We start from the raw sequence: 16,557 nt of genomic DNA, 5'->3' as shown, positions 1-16,557 counted from the left end.
TTAGTTCTCAGTTCTAGGCGACTGATGACCTCAGAAGTTAAGTCGCATAGTGCTCAGAGCCATTTGAACTACACTCCTGGAAATGGAAAAAAGAACACATTGACACCGGTGTGTCAGACCCACCATACTTGCTCCGGACACTGCGAGAGGGCTGTACAAGCAATGATCACACGCACGGCACAGCGGACACACCAGGAACCGCGGTGTTGGCCGTCGAATGGCGCTAGCTGCGCAGCATTTGTGCACCGCCGCCGTCAGTGTCAGCCAGTTTGCCGTGGCATACGGATCTCCATCGCAGTCTTTAACACTGGTAGCATGCCGCGACAGCGTGGACGTGAACCGTATGTGCAGTTGACGGACTTTGAGCGAGGGCGTATAGTGGGCATGCGGGAGGCCGGGTGGACGTACCGCCGAATTGCTCAACACGTGGGGCGTGAGGTCTCCACAGTACATCGATGTTGTCGCCAGTGGTCGGCGGAAGGTGCACGTGCCCGTCGACCTGGGACCGGACCGCAGCGACGCACGGATGCACGCCAAGACCGTAGGATCCTACGCAGTGCCGTAGGGGACCACAACGCCACTTCCCAGCAAATTAGGGACACTGTTGCTCCTGGGGTATCGGCGAGGACCATTCGCAACCGTCTCCATGAAGCTGGGCTACGGTCCCGCACACCGTTAGGCCGTCTTCCGCTCACGCCCCAACATCGTGCAGCCCGCCTCCAGTGGTGTCGCGACAGGCGTGAATGGAGGGACGAATGGAGACGTGTCGTCTTCAGCGATGAGAGTCGCTTCTGCCTTGGTGCCAATGATGTTCGTATGCGTGTTTGGCGCCGTGCAGGTGAGCGCCACAATCAGGACTGCATACGACCGAGGCACACAGGGCCAACACCCGGCATCATGGTGTGGGGAGCGATCTGCTACACTGGCCGTACACCACTGGTGATCGTCGAGGGGACACCGAATAGTGCACGGTACATCCAAACCGTCATCGAACCCATCGTTCTACCATTCCTAGACCGGCAAGGGAACTTGCTGTTCCAACAGGACAATGCACGTCCGCATGTATCCCGTGCCACCCAACGTGCTCTAGAAGGTGTAAGTCAACTACCCTGGCCAGCAAGATCTCCGGATCTGTCCCCCATTGAGCATGTTTGGGACTGGATGAAGCGTCGTCTCACGCGGTCTGCACGTCCAGCACGAACGCTGGTCCAACTGAGGCGCCAGGTGGAAATGGCATGGCAAGCCGTTCCACAGGACTACATCCAGCATCACTACGACCGTCTCCATGGGAGAATAGCAGCCTGCATTGCTGCGAAAGGTGGATATACACTGTACTAGTGCCGACATTGTGCATGCTCTGTTGCCTGTGTCTATGTGCCTGTGGTTCTGTCAGTGTGATCATGTGATGTATCTGGCCCCAGGAATGTGTCAATAAAGTTTCCCCTTCCTGGGACAATGAATTCACGGTGTTCTTATTTCAATTTCCAGGAGTGTATTTGAACAAGCACCGAAGTCAACATTACCTTCCCTCAATTGGGCCAACTGGCGGTGAATCGAGGAAGTACAGTACATACCGACGAAACTAAAATGAGCTCTAACATGGAAATTAAGCGTTTCCGGACACATGTCTATATAACATCTTTTCTTTATTTGTGTGTGAGGAATGTTTCCTGAAAGTTTGGCCGTACCTTTTTGTTACACCCTATATGTCTCCATGTCTCTTAATTGTTTGTATACAAAATCGCTCGATTGTATGTAGACATTGTCTTGATACAAAAATCGCTCGACTTCGTATACTAGTGAGTACAAGGTCTTAGAAACATACACACACAGATATATATATATATATATATATATATATATATATATATATATATATATATATATATATATATATCTGTGTGTGTATGTGGTTTAGGGGCATTCAGCCACGGGGTTATCAGCATCGATACGAAAATTAGTAGTTCTAGGCGAGTGATGACCTCAGAAGTTAAGTCTCATAGTGCTCAGAGCCATTTGAACTATTTGAACAAGCACCGAAGTCAACATTACCTTCCTTCAATTGGGCCAACTGGCGGTGAATCGAGGAAGTACAGTACATACCGACGAAACTAAAATGAGCTCTAACATGGAAATTAAGCGTTTCCGGACACATGTCCACATAACATCTTTTCTTTATTTGTGTGTGAGGAATGTTTCCTGAAAGTTTGGCCGTGCCTTTTTGTAACACCCTATATATATATATATATATATATATATATATATATATATATATATATATATATATATATGTGTGTGTGTGTGTGTGTGTGTGTGTTGTTTAGGGGCATTCAGCCACGGGGTTATCAGCATCGATACGAAAATTAGTATGAAAGAATATGGTTAAAATGTATAAAATGCGATAAAAGGCGTAAGAAGCAATCTGAGGTAAAATCACTCTCTGCCAATAGGCCCCCTTGATCACCCGCACTGTCACCCTGGGTCACACCCTGTAAGGTAGTTTCTAAGACCTTGTACTCACTAGTATACGAAGTCGAGCGATTTTTGTATCAAGACAATGTCTACATACAATCGAGCGATTTTGTATACAAACAATTGAGAGACATAGAGACATTTTTCGTCTATAGACACTCATTTGTAACAAAATCGCGTAAATAGTCACTCCCTTTTGAAATGGGAAAAATCGGACAATTCCTACACAGTATTGCGCAAGATTTCGTTGTTTGGATGTGTTGACAGACATACAGTTATGCTCTTTGTAACGTGGGAAAGGCTTCGTCAGTTTTTTTTATTATTTCTGTTTTTTTGTTGTTAAACATCACTTATCAAAATGCTGCCAACGGAGAAAGTGGTGCATCTGACGGAGATCTTCGAGCAAGATCGTGTTTGTAGGAAGTCAGCAATTCCGAATATAAAAATCTCAACAACAAGAAATTGAGTATCGTACAAGTGGCCAAAAAATATTAACTATCAGTGAATGACGATGGAAAAAATGCAGTTTTCTCCTTTAAAAACCGTTAATAAATAACATCCAAAACGACGCCCCTCTGTAAACAGTTCACGTTACAACCAACGTCTCCTCTTTCGATTTCTTTCAGTATTTGTTATTATCACTGCACAATCCAAGATCCTAACAATGTCAGTCGTATTTGGCAAACATCGAGGAACAAGGCATGCAAGTGTGGAGAAGAGATAAACTACCTAGACAGTCTATATACGCTACATGTCTACAGACAGTCCATCCACAATGCCTATTGAAAATCACTCGATTTTGTATACAAGTCTGTACTTACCTGAACACACAACTCAACAAAAACTGACATTTTGATTACACAGAATGGGCATATGATCAGTGAGACTGAAAAGCTCAAATTCCTAGGCATTCAGATAGACAGTAAGCCGTCCTGGAAAGCCCATGTCCAGGATCTTGTTAAAAACTACATGCTGCTTTATTTACCATTAGATCTGTATCTGAAATATGTGATAATTCAACACGAAAAGTATTCTACTTTGTTTATTTTCATTCGCATATAAGGTATGGTACTATTTTTTGGATTAACTCTTCTAATTCAAAACGGCTATTTTTGGCTCAGAAACGAGCGGTTCGAACAATATGCGATGTAAGTTCGCGAACCTCTTGTCGACCCCTTTTCAGTAGTCTGGGAATTCTGACATTGCCCTATCAACACATATTTTCTTCCATGTCGTCTGTTGTTTAGCATATTAGCTTATTCACAAGGGTTAGGAGCTTTCACTCAGTTAATGCCAGGCAGAAATCCAATCTGCATTTGTAATGCATCTCAAAATGGTTCGAATGTCTCTAAGCACTATGGGACGTAACATTTGAGGTCATCAGTCAAATGGTTCAAATGGCTCTGAGCACTATGGGACTTAACATCTGTGGTCATCAGTCCCCTAGAACTGAGAACTACTTAAACCTAACTAACCTAAGGACATCACACACATCCATACCCGAGGCAGGATTCGAACCTGCGACCGTAGCGGTCGCGCGGTTCCGGACTGCGCGGCTAGAACCGCTGGACCACCGCGGCCGGCTGGTCATCAGTCCCCTAGACTTAGAACTATTTAAACGTAACTAACCTAAGGACATCACGAACATCCACGCCCGAGGCAGGATTCGAACCTGCGACCGTAGGACCCGCGTGGTTCCGGACTGAAGCTCCTAGAACCGCTCGGCCACAGCGGCCGGCCCGGAACGCATGTCCTTGACGCTTGCGCAGAAAGGCGTGCAGTAGTCTAATGCATTCATTTTCAATAAGCTGTCACAAGAATTCAAAAATCTTCGCAGTAATCCACACTTTCATGTCTAAACTGAAGAGTTTCCTCGTGGCTTACTCCTTGTATTCTATCGAGGAACTCTTGGAATTGAGCTGATTCCTTTGTTACGTTGTTGAATATCTTTTTTAAACGTATGGTTTGTGGTCGGCACAGGAATCAGATACGTTTCATTTCATTCTTCGTTATAATTTTATGTACTTACTAGTACCATGACCATGGAGACATTAATCTCAACTTGGTCCTAGGAAATGTGTAAATAAGTGAAATAACATAATGGTACCATTAAAATGGTTGGATGTTCTAAAATGGTCAATTAAAACACAAGTAAGATGAGAAAAAAGATAAAACAGATTCACAGGAAATGTGGCTGGATGACCCAATCACTCGGATTAAACATTAAAACTGTCACCTTAAAATTAGGGAATAAGTCAGAGATTTCAAAAAAAAAACCTTAAAAAGCGTACCATACTCATGTCACTGTCACTTAAAACCAAGGGCAAACCGGTTGCTAAATGAGGTGCTGCCCTGTTGTCTGAATACCAAATAGGGTCTCTTCCGTGTTCGGTATGCCACTAGCGCCATACGACGTGTGGCTAGAAAAAACCGGACTAGTACTGGTGAAACAATAAAACGAATGCAATAAGGCTGAAAGTCGCGTGGCCTGTCACGTGACTGTCGCTCCGCCTACTGCTCGAGTTTCATCTGCCTCCTGCACTCAGTCTGCCCGTGGCGTCTGTTTTAAGTAGTTGACGTTTTGTCTGTGCGTCGGAAAATGTTGAGTGTACAGAAAGAACAGCGTGTTAACATCAATTTTTGTTTCAAACTAGGAAAATCTGCAAGTGAAACGTTTGTAATGTTACAACAAGTGTACGGCGATGATTGTTTATCGCAAACACAAGTGTTTGAGTGGTTAAAACGATTTAAAGATGGCCGCGAAGACACCAGTGATGACACTCGCACTGGCAGACCATTGTCAGCAAAAACTGATGCAAACATTGAAAAAATCGGTAAACTTGTTCGACAAGATCGCCGTTTAACAACCAGAGCAGTGTCTTGAGTTAACAGGAGTTGACAAGGAAAGTTTTAGGCAGATTCTTCATGAAAGTTTCAACATGAACAAAGTGTGTTCAAAAATGGTTCCAAAGTGTCTCACAATTGAACAGAAGGAACGCCGAAGAATGATTTGTTCTGACATCCTGGAGAACATTGAAAGTGATCCCACCTTCTTACAAAATGTTATTACTTGCGATGAATCGTGGTTTTTTACTTACAATCCCGAAACTAAACGCCAATCGATGCATTGGAAAACTCCTGGTTCTCCACGACAAAAAAAAGCACGAATGTCAAAATCGAAATTCAAGGCAATGATGATTGTTTTTTTTGACATCAAAGGGATTGTGCACATTGATTGGGTACCAGAGGGACAAACAGTGAATCAGCATTACTACATTAGCGTCCTGGCTACCCTACGTGAGCGAGTACGGAGAAAACGGAACGATTTGTGGAGAAAAAAGTCATGGATCCTTCACCAAGACAATGCCCCAGCTCACAGTGCGTTGTCAGTGAAGACGTTTTTGGCAAAACACAACATTCCCATCTTAGATCATCCACCCTACTCACCTGATTTGGCCCCCTGTGACTTTTTTCTTTTCCCTAAAGTCAATTCAGCTTTGAAAGGAACTAGATTTGAGACTGTTGAAGCAGTAAAAGAAAAAGCGACGGAAGTAATGTATGGACTTACCGAAAATGATCTGCAGCATTGCTATGAACAGTGGAAAATTCGTATGGAGCGGTGTAGAGACCGAGGAGGAGAGTACATTGAAGGAGATAACATGAAATTGTAAATAATTGTAAATAAATGTTTTTTCCAGCATCGGTCCGGTTTTTTTCTAGCCGCACCTCGTACATTTGAGGGGGGGGGGGGGTTCTCTCGCTGGACAACAAACTAGGTGTAATATGGTAAGAAAAGTGGGAAGCACTTCATCCCATCTGCATCGCTGTACGCCACGGCCACGTTGAGGACTTCACTAGAAACAGCTTATTGTTTGTCACTGCCAACCACTCTTCTTCCCATTGACGCACTACTGTGTACCTCAATGTCGAGATGGCTGCACGAAAAGGGACGGCATACTGAATTGTCTAAAACCTTGACATGTCACCTTGGCTGCTACGTACTCCATGTAGTTCCCTTAATGCTCATGTGCCCTGACTTCCAGCAGACAGTCACCTCCTTCCCTGCCCTTGTGAGCAGAGAAGGGTACCTTGGATATTCTACAGTGCTGGGTACAAGTGCTGTTGACGGTGAAGGGCACTCAGATAGTCGGAACAGGCGAGGAATTTAGTATTCACAGCATATCTTATCTGCCCCTGTACATGGAAGATAGCGTATAATTACGCATCAAAGAAATTGGAGCTTTGAGGTAGATAGAACTTAAAGGCACGACAGGAAAAACAACAGAGTAGCCGAAGGAGTCCCCTTTCTCAGAGCAATCCATAAATACAGCGGCTGGATTGAAGAGTATTTAGCAAACAGAACACAGCATGTTGTTATCAATGGAGAGACGTCTACAGACGTTAAAGTAACCTCTGGCGTGCCACAGGGGAGTGTTATGGGACCATTGCTTTTCACAATATATATAAATGACCTAGTAGATAGTGTCGGAAGTTCCATGCGGCTTTTCGCGGATGATGCTGTAGTATACAGAGAAGTTGCAGCATTAGAAAATTGTAGCGAAATGCAGGAAGATCTGCAGCGGATAGGCACTTGGTGCAGGGAGTGGCAACTGACCCTTAACATAGACAAATGTAATGTATTGCGAATACATAGAAAGAAGGATCCTTTAGTGTATGATTATATGATAGCGGAACAAACACTGGTAGCAGTTACGTCTGTAAAATATCTGGGAGTATGCGTGCGGAACGATTTGAAGTGGAATGATCATATAAAATTAATTGTTGGTAAGGCGGGTACCAGGTTGAGATTCATTGGGAGAGTGCTTAGAAAATGTAGTGTATCAACAAAGGAGGTGGCTTACAAAACACTCGTTCGACCTATACTTGAGTATTGCTCATCAGTGTGGGATCCGTACCAGGTCGGGTTGACGGAGGAGATAGAGAAGATCCAAAGAAGAGCGGCGCGTTTCGTCACCGGGTTATTTGGTAACCGTGATAGCGTTACGGAGATGTTTAATAAACTCAAGTGGCAGACTCTGCAAGAGAGGCGCTCTGCATCGCGGTGTAGCTTGCTCGCCAGGTTTCGAGAGGGTGCGTTTCTGGATGAGGTATCTTTTGTGGCGGTGTTCGTAGCGACAAGCAATTCGCTGTAGAAACGGCTTACGAAGTCACCGCCACACTTTTAATAGCGGGCCGACCGGTCCGCTGGAACAGTGAACAGAAAGATGAAAACCCAAACACTCTGATTAAATAAAAGTCGGTACTTATCTTTATTAACGAAGATACAGAAACACAGTAGTGAAGTCTAGTTCGAGTCGGAGCGGCTAGGTCAGCGTCGGCTGCCGACAAACAACAACTCGGCTGCGATGAACACACAACTGACTAGCCAGTACACAATTCGGTGGCGAGTATACAACTGAGCGGCGAATACAGAATTGTCCTAGCGCTCGCGACTCCAGCGCTTAAGAAGCCAGAAGCCAGCGGTGGCGCGCGCAGACTTGCGGCGATTTCCTGTATCGCTGGCGCTGTTTATGCGGACGGCGTCCGGACTTTGATGCTGCCAACCTTTTGGCAGCGGGCTCGGTTGGCATTACTGGCTAGGATATAACAGTATCGAATATATTGCTTCCCCCTACTTATACCTCCCGAGGAGATCACGAATGTAAAATTAGAGAGATTAGAGCGCGCACGGAGGCTTTCAGACAGTCGTTCTTCCCGCGAACTATACGCGACTGGAACAGGAAAGGGAGGTAATGACAGTGGCACGTAAAGTGCCCTCCGCCACACACCGTTGGGTGGCTTGCGGAGTATCAATGTAGATGTAGAAGATGTAGAACTCAGTTAAAACGTCGTAAAACAATGTATTAAAAGCACATGCAGTAGTGAAGCCCCTCCTGTATCGCATTACTTACTCTGAGCCTCTGCAGTAACCATGGTGGCATTCGCTTAAAGCCCTATACTTGTTGTTACACTTGTCCCACACCAAGTGACTCTAGCACATGCTTCAGGCAGATCGCAAACGGCCTTGTTGCTCGTGGACATTTGGACAAAAGGCGTTCCATTTCTGGATGAGCAACAGTATGGTATGCTGGGGATCTGGGAGCAGTGTTGAATTTACATGCCTGACGCACAAAGAGGAGTTGCCAGCAGATGGTGTATCGCGGTTCCCCAAACTCAGCACAGAGAATGGGTATGGGGCTGGTCCTGTAGGCACCCATGGCCAGCCCGAACCCCTCATGAGATCGAGCGACCGATGCAGTGCTATACTTCCTGCAAGAAGAAAGTTTTACTCGGCAGATAAGGACACAAACGCAATGTTACGCTTCCTACAAGGAAAATACATTTGACACTTGAGATCGTGCACTTGGCTGGAGTGCTACAAGGGCCACGTGATTCAACAAATCCTGTACCTGAACGCAATGCCACACTTCCTGCAGGAAGACCTGTTTGACTAGAGAAATCCTGCATATGGATGCAATTCTTCCCTTCCTACAGGAAGGCTCATTTGACTCGACAGATTGTGTACCTGGATGCATTGTGCCGATGGATGCAAAAGGTTTTATGGTGCATGTACATACACTATGTGATCAAAGTATCCGGACACCCCTAAAAACATGCTTTTTTCATACTAGGTGCATTGTGCCGCCTACTGCCATGTACTCCATATCAGCTACCTCAGTAGTCATTAGACATCGTAAGAGAGCAGAATGGGGCGCTCCGCGGAGCTCACAGACTTTAACGGGTTCATGTGATTGGGTGTCACTTGTGTCATACGTCTGTGCGCGAGATCTCCACACTCCTCAACATCCCTAGGTCCACTGTCTCCGATGTGATAGTGAAGTGGGAACGTCAAGGGACACGTACAGCACTAAAGCGTACAGGCCGACCTCGTCTTTTGACTGACAGAGACTGCCGACAGTTGAAGAGGGTCGTAATGTGTAATAGGCAGACATTTATCCAGACCATCACACAGGAATTCCAAACTGCATCAGGATCCACTGCAAGTACTATGACAGATACGAGGGAGGTGAAAAAACTTGGATTTCATGGTGTAGCGACTGCTCATAAGCCACACATCACGCCGGTAAATGCCAAACGACGCCTCGCTTGGTGTAAGGGGCCTAAACATTAAACGACTGAACAGCGGAAAAACGTTGTGTGGAGTGACGAATCACGGTACATAATATGGCGATCCGATGTCAGGGTGCGGGTGCGGCGAATGCCCGGTGAACTCCCAGTGTGTGTAGTGCCAACAAAATTCGGAGGTGGTGGTGTTATGGTCTAGTCGTGTTTTTCATGGAGAGGACTTGCACCCCTTGTTGTTTTGCGTGGCACCATCACAGCACAGGCATTTTTTAAGCACCTTATTGCTTCCCAGTGTTGAAGAGCAACTCGGGGATGGCGACTGCATCTTTCAACACGATCGAGAGCCTGTTCATAATGCACGGCCTGTGGCGGAGTGCTTACACGACAATAACATCCCTGTAATGCATTGGCCTGCACAGAGTCCTGACCTCAATCCTGTAGAGCACCTTTAGGATGTTTTGGACCGCCGACTTCGTGCCAGGCCTCACCGAACGACATCGATACCTCTCCTCAGTGCAGCACTCCGTGAAGAATGGGCTGCCATCCCCCAAGAAACCTTACAGCACCTGACTGAACGTATGCCTGGGAGAGTGGAAGCTGTCATCAAGGCTAACAGTGGGCCAACACCATACTGAATTCCAGCATTACCGATGCAGGACGCCACGAACTTATTAGTCATTTTCAGCCAGGTGTCCTAATACTTTTGATCACAGCGTGTATGTACCCCTTACGCCTAGCAGCTGCTCGATTGCGCTTTTTCACACACAAAAAGAACCATGCGTTTAGGTACATACCTCTTTCTCAACACATACACATGTGTGCTTTCGTTCACACCTAAACAGAAATTCTCACGGTGTTCAAGCGTTCAAGTTGTCTTCTAAGCTAGTAGCAGCTGCCACCTAAGCCACTACTATTTTCAGACAGAGACGAAATTGTAGAAAACAGTGCTAGTGTTGGGATAATGAAGTAGGCGTAACACCAGATATCCTACGAATTCAGAGATGCAGTGTTAGAATCGTAACAGGTCATTGTAGCCTACACGAAACTGTAAGAGAAATGATTATCTGTCTTATTTAAGTATCCTTGGGAGAAATGTAGCGTAGTTCTCGCAAAATCTTGTCAGATAAATTTAGAGAATCTGAATCCAAGCGGTCTGTGCGATCATTATCTTGCCTTAGTTGCATTTTTTGCGCATGGATCATGAGAACAAATTTTGTCTTCAAATGGTTCAAATGGCTCTGAGCACTATGGGACTTAACAGCTATGGTCATCAGTCCCCTAGAACTTAGAACTACTTAAACCTAATTAACCTAAGGACAGCACACAACACCCAGCCATCACGAGGCAGAGAAAATCCCTGACCCCGCCGGGAATCGAACCCGGGAACCCGGGCGTGGGAAGCGAGAACGCTACCGCACGACCACGAGATGCGGGCAAATTTTGTCTTTTCATCAATTAAAATCAATATCTCTGTTTTTATCCAAGGGTTTCTACTAGGCCTTTTCTTTTTACCTATTTGATCCTCTGCTGCCTTCACTATTTCATCTCTTAAAGCTAACCATTCGTCTTCTAGTGGCGCGGCTGCTACGGTCGCAGGTTCGAATCCTGCCTCGGGCATGGATGTGTGTGATGTCCTTAGGTTAGTTAGGTTTAAGTAGTTCTAAGTTCTAGGGGACTGATGACCACAGCAGTTGAGTCCCATAGTGCTCAGAGCCATTTTTTTGTCTTCTAGTGTATTCCTTACCCCTGTTCTAGTTATCTGTTGGCTAATGCTCCCTCTGAAACTCTCAAAAACCTCTGGTTCTTTTAACTTATCCATGTCCCATCTCCTTAATTTCCTACGTTTCTGCAATTTCTTTAGTTTTAATCTGCAGTTCATAACCAATAAATTGTCGTCAGAATTAACATCTGCCCCTGGAATTGTCTTACAGTTTAGAATCTGGTTCGTAAATCTCAGCGTAAACTAAAAACTAAACTCTGTCCGAACAGGCCCAACTGTTCCGACCGGCCACCGTGTCATCCCCAGCCCACAGGCGCCACTGGATGCGGCTATGGAGAGGCATGTGGTCAGCACATCAGCATACCGCTCTCCCAGCCGTATGTCAGTTTACGAGACCTGAGCCGCTACTTCTCAATCAAGTAGCTCCTCAGTTTGCCTCACAAGAGTTGAGTACACCGCGCTAACCAACAGCGCTAGGCAGACCAGATGGTCGCCCATCCGAGTGCTATCCCAGCCCGACAGCGCTTAAATTCGGTAATCTGGCGGGAACCGGTGTTACCACTGCGGCAAGGCCGTTGGTAAATCTCTGCGTAGCCATCACATAATCAATCTGAAACCTTCTGGTGTCTCCAGTTCTCTTCTCGTATACAGCCTTCTTTTATGATTCTTAAACCAAGTGTTAGCGAAGATTAAATTATGCACTGTGATGAATTCTACTAGGCGACTACCTCTTTCATTCCTTTCACCCAGTCCATGTTGTTGTCGTAGTGGTCTTCAGTCCTGAGACTGGTTTGATGCAGCTCTCCATGCTACTCTATCCTGTGCAAGGTTCTTCATCTCCCAGTACCTACTGCAACCTACATCCTTCTGAATCTGCTTAGTGTATTCATCTCTTGGTCTCCCTCTACGATTTTTACCCTCAACGCTGCCCTCCAATACCAAATTGGTGATCTCTTGATGCCTCAGAACATGTCATACCAAACGATCCCTTCTTCTAGTCAAATTGTGCCATAAACTTCTCTTCTCCCCAATCCTATTCAATACCTCCTCATTAGTTATGTGATCTACCCATCTAATCTTCAGCATTCTTCTGTAGCACCACATTTCGAAAGCTTCTATTCTCTTCTTGTCCAAACTATTTATCGTCCATGTTTCACTTCCATACATGGCTATACTCCATACAAATACTTTCAGAAACGATTCCTGACGCTTAAATCTATACTCGATGTTAACAAATTTCTCTTCTTCAGAAACGCTTTCCTTGCCATTGCCAGTCTACATTTTATATCCTCTCTACTTCAACCATCATCTGTTATTTTGCTCCCTAAATAGCAAAACTCCTTTACTAATTTAAGTGCCTCATTTCCTAATCTAATTCCCTCAGCATCACCCGACTTAATTCGACTACATTCCATTATCCTCGTTTTGCTTTTGTTGATGACCAAGTCCATAATCACCTACTATTTTTCCTTCTCTTCCTTCTCCTGCTATCGAGGTCCAGCCCCCCGTTACAATTAAATTTTCGTGTCCTTCAGTATCTAAACGATTTCTTTCATCTCATCATACATTTCTACAGTCCCTCATAACTATTAAAAAAGGAATATTTTACTGTAGTTGTAACTATCAAGTTGTTGTAAATACAAGAATGACCCTCAACAAAAAAGAATAGCACAGTTTTGTCCAGGTTTTAAAATAGGTATCTTATCTCTATTCCTCTTGTCACAAAACTTGTTATATATTCCATATACTTGATTTCAAACATTGTTACTTCTAAATTTGGCTATAAAGGGTAATTCAGCTAATCTGTTTCCCCGATATACATTCTAAGAAAAAAAAACCACGCGCCACATAGTAATTATCCGAATGAGACGGAAACTGGTAGATGTTATGTACATGAAAGACAAATAAATGATTACAATTTCAAAAAAATTGGATAATTTATTCAACAGAAACAGCTTCACGAAATGAGCACGTTTGTCCACCTCTGACCCTTACGCAAGCAGTTATTAGGTTTGACATTGATTGACAGATTTGTTGGATGTCCTCCTAAGGGATATGCCAAATTCTGTCCAAATGGCGCGCTAGATCGTCAAAATCCCGAGCTGATTGGAGAGCCCTGTCCATAATGCTCCAAACGTTCTCAATTGGGGAAAGATCAACGACGTTTTTGGCCGAGGTAGGTTTTAGCAAGCACGGAGACGAGTAGCAGAAACTCTCCCCGGTGCGGGTGGGTATTATGAAGTGTAGGCAGAAGTGCCAACACCGTGTTGTTTGAGGAAGCCGAAATGCACGCTATAAGCTCACGCAGGATGGCGTGAGGTCTGAAACAGGATACGTAATGAATGCTACAAAGAAAAGTTCGTAGCTGCTGGAATACTTAACTTTAATCCACAATTGGGGAACATTGGTCTTGTTGATACAGTATTATCATTTCAATATAACTTGGTGATGGCGCCTTGCTAGGTCGTAGCAATTGACTTAGCTGAAGGCTATGCTAACTATCTTCTCGGCAAATGAGAGAGTCTTCGTCAGTGTCTGTTGCTAGCTACGTCGGCTGTACAACTGGGGCGAGTGCCAGGACGTCTCTCTAGACCTGCCGTGTGGTGGCGCTCGGTCTGCAATTACTGACAGTGGCGGCACGCGGGTCCGACGTATACTACCGGACCGCGGCCTATTTAAAAGATACCACCTAGCAAGTGTGGTGTCTGGCGGTGACACCACATATTATCTTGCTAAAATGTAGGGTCAGGATGGCTTGCAAAAAGAGCAACAAAATTTGGCGTATAATATCGTCGACATAACGCTGTATTGTGGGGATGCAGCGGATTACAGCCAGAGGGGTCCTGCTATGAAATGAGAAGGCATCCCAGACCATCATTTCTAGCTTCTTGCAGTATGGCGGGCGTCAGTCAGGTTGTTATCCTACCGATGGTTCAAAATTGCTCTAAGCACCATGGGACTTAACATCTAATGTCATCAGTCCCCTAGACTTAAAACTACCTAAACCTAACTAAGATAAGGACATCACGCACATCCATGCCCGAGGCAGGATTCGAACCTGCGACAGTAGCAGCCGCGTGGTTTCCGACTGAAGTGCCTAGAACCGCTCGGTCACAGCGGCCGGCTTCTACCGCTGTCCGGGGCGTCTCCAGACACGTCTTCGGCCTGGAATCTCATTGACTGGATTAGAATTGTTTTTGCGATGAGTTTCACTTCAAACTGAGCCACAATGACCAGCGACGATATCCTTCCGAGTAATTCCCACCCGTAGATCTACGTGGGGAACTATTTTACGTTCAGCGTATTTCACTCATGAGGATACCATTTTTATTGAGTCATACAGTAGAGGTGCATGGCTCAAGGCTGTGGTCTCCCCTTACTTTCAGCCGTCTACAGTACCACCACAGCAATTCTAAGTAGGCTGATGTTGCAAGGCCAGAGCAGTCGATGATCCAGACTGTTGTTCCCGCAACTGCTGAAAATGCTACTACATCACTTCAGTAACCACGAGTCAGTCTACCCTCTTCCTTTGAAGTTGCACCTATGGTACTGCTGTATGTATCATTGAGGCTTGGAAGCCACGCCAGCTCGGCAAGGTGCTTGGTTCATGGGGTGAGGGGTTCTGCATTACTTATTTTAATTTTCATTTTTATTTTTAGTGAATTGAATGATCCTTCACTCAGCCATGCAGAAAGGTCTAGTGCGGTGTACAGCAAGCAATGTTATGTCCAGTCAAGTACCTGACCCTGATGTACAGTCAATTGTAACTGACAGCCACTCATACAATTGCAGATGACATGATGTATGCCGAAAAAAATGGCAAAACAAATGTGCCAGAAACAGCGGCAACGATCGTAAAAACCATGCTGTGACGAAAATTAAATAAAGTATTATGAAACTATTCACAGAAAACAATATTTGGGACCAAACAGTACACACGTAATAATGTTGGTTTCTGTTCCATTTCTGCATTTTCGAGAATTAAAGAATCCACTAATGGTGGTAATATTGTCGCTGAAACTAGTCTGAGAATAAGTAAATAAATAACGAAACTGCTTTGTATCAAGGTGGACCCACAATCCCATATTGTTGTTATATAGTTGCAACTAGTGCCTACATTGGAGCCAATGGCACACGAAAAGAGTGGTAAAAATAAAAATAAGTGATAAATCATAATCTTACATTTTCAAATAATAATATTACCTAATTATGCTGCCAGAAAACACTACATGTTTCGTAACAAAATATGTACGAATATAGTTAAACAAACATCCTTTTTTTTACTTCATAGAGCACTGACGATCTCTAATAGGAAAGGTGATAATACATGCTTAGTTAAAAGCAGAATCAACAGTCGCCCACCGATGCGGCCGAGCGGTTCTAGGCGCTTCAGTCTGGAACCGCGCGACCGTTACGGTCGCAGGTTCGAATCCTGCCTCGGGCATGGATGTGTTTGATGTCCTTAGGTTAGTTAGGGTTAAGTAGTTCTAAGTCTAGTGGACTGATGACCTCAGATGTTAAGTCCCTATCTACATGACAAACATTTTTTTAATTAGAAGCCGAGGAAGAATGTCGCTAAATGTTAACAATATTAACTAAGTATTATTTATCATTATTTTAGACTTTTTTATCTTATGTTGAACTAAATGATAAACGTTGTTGGGGAGATTGGCTGCTGACTAATCCCTTTTAGACTTAAAGGTCTCAGAAAGCTCTGGATCCACTGCTCTGAAGCAGCTGACAGTCTAGCATCATGGACATCCTCACATCTGCACAGATGGGTTTAAACAAAAAGACGTGGCAGGAAGTGCATTCGTAGATGGCGAGACCAATCAAGGAGGCAAGCTCCCTGAATTTGCGTCCATACTCACCGCAGGACTAAGAGCGATTTTAGAGGGACTTAAATACGCAAAAGCGGTTCAAGAAGAAACAATCATCATTTTATCAGACTACGCTCAGAACTGTTGCTGTTAAAATGCTACGACGTGAACAATATCAAAAATTATCCAGTGTATCGCGTTATGTAGCAGTGTGGGACCTATCCCGCGTAAATAAGACGGCGGTCATACTATGGGTGAAAGCGCAAAGCGAAATAAAGAGAAATGAAAAAGTAGATACGCTGGCCAAGGAAGTTGTATACATTTGTTTAGTGACGCATGATAAAAGTGCCACCCGACTATCTTCTTGATGCTGTAAGGACTACAATCAAGGCCAGATGGAATGAAAACCTCCAACAGTCTCACAAAATGTAAGGGTGACTCTATGCCGCGGTGGTGCCT

General features: G+C 44.7%; 1 pseudogene; it reads right to left on the bottom strand.

Annotated features, from left to right (window-relative positions):
• Positions 1–11,740: 11,740 nt before the first annotated feature.
• On the bottom strand, positions 11,741–11,858 carry LOC126485773 (5S ribosomal RNA; annotated as a pseudogene).
• Positions 11,859–16,557: the final 4,699 nt, after the last annotated feature.

Source organism: Schistocerca serialis, chromosome 6 (assembly GCF_023864345.2).
Source record: "Schistocerca serialis cubense isolate TAMUIC-IGC-003099 chromosome 6, iqSchSeri2.2, whole genome shotgun sequence".
Taxonomy (NCBI): domain Eukaryota; kingdom Metazoa; phylum Arthropoda; class Insecta; order Orthoptera; family Acrididae; genus Schistocerca; species Schistocerca serialis.
The sequence above is the reverse complement of the archived record's forward strand: the minus strand, read 5'-3'. Positions and strand labels throughout refer to the sequence as shown.